The sequence below is a fragment of the Portunus trituberculatus genome, unplaced genomic scaffold, assembly GCF_017591435.1.
Source record: "Portunus trituberculatus isolate SZX2019 unplaced genomic scaffold, ASM1759143v1 PGA_scaffold_375__1_contigs__length_70525, whole genome shotgun sequence".
Lineage (NCBI taxonomy): Eukaryota > Metazoa > Arthropoda > Malacostraca > Decapoda > Portunidae > Portunus > Portunus trituberculatus.
In genome coordinates, this window is record NW_025541543.1 from 36618 (window position 1) to 37500 (window position 883).

Below are 883 nucleotides of genomic sequence, written 5' to 3' on the forward strand. Positions count from 1 at the left end.
TGTAACTCGAGGGGTTGTGCCCTCGCTTTCCCGGTGTGTGTTGTGTGTTGAGGTCTCAGTCCTATACCCGAAGATCAGTCTATGAGCTCTGAGCTCGCTCCGTAATGGGGAAGACTGGCTGGGTGACCAGCAGGCAACCGAGGTCTCTCTCTCTCTCTCTCTCTCTCTCTCTCTCTCTCTCTCTCTCTCTCTCTCTCTCTCTCTCTGACTAACCATTCATTACAAGGGTACATATATACACGTAGAGGTCATAGCAATAAAAAAAATATGCCCCACAAATAAGACACGGCATCCTGTGTGAGCTGTAAGCAAGAGTGTGCCTAAATTATCGCGTACAAGACTAAACAGACGTGCGAGCATGTCCAGGATTGCTTTTATCTACAATCCACTGAAAGCAAACGAAAGGAGAGAGGAGAGAAGTGAGGAGAGAATCGAGTCTCCTTCCACCACCACCACCACCACCAGTTGTTGCTTCCTCGTCCAGTTCCAACAATAGTTCCTTGGACAATGTTGAATCTGAGAGTTCTGGTATCTTAAATTCTGGATCATTCTTTTTGGCATTTCTTAGTGACTGTACCTTAGTGGCGCCTTTATTTTTCGTTCTTTTGTTGCCCGAGAGGAGTGACGCTCTGACATGGATAAAGGCGAATCCAAGTTTCTCCTCATGCCCTGACCAGACCACATTAGTATAACCTTGAATAACTGATTGATTCACCCAGTGCGTTTGTGGCTCGTATTCCCAAATCTCTGTGACCTTGGAAAATAGGCGTGGTGAGAGAGGAAAGCGTTTCTGAATACGGACCTGAAAAGATTCATCAATTCCGTGGATTCCTTCACCACTGAAGTAACTGACGCCTCCCAGAATCTGTCGTATTCTTCAACT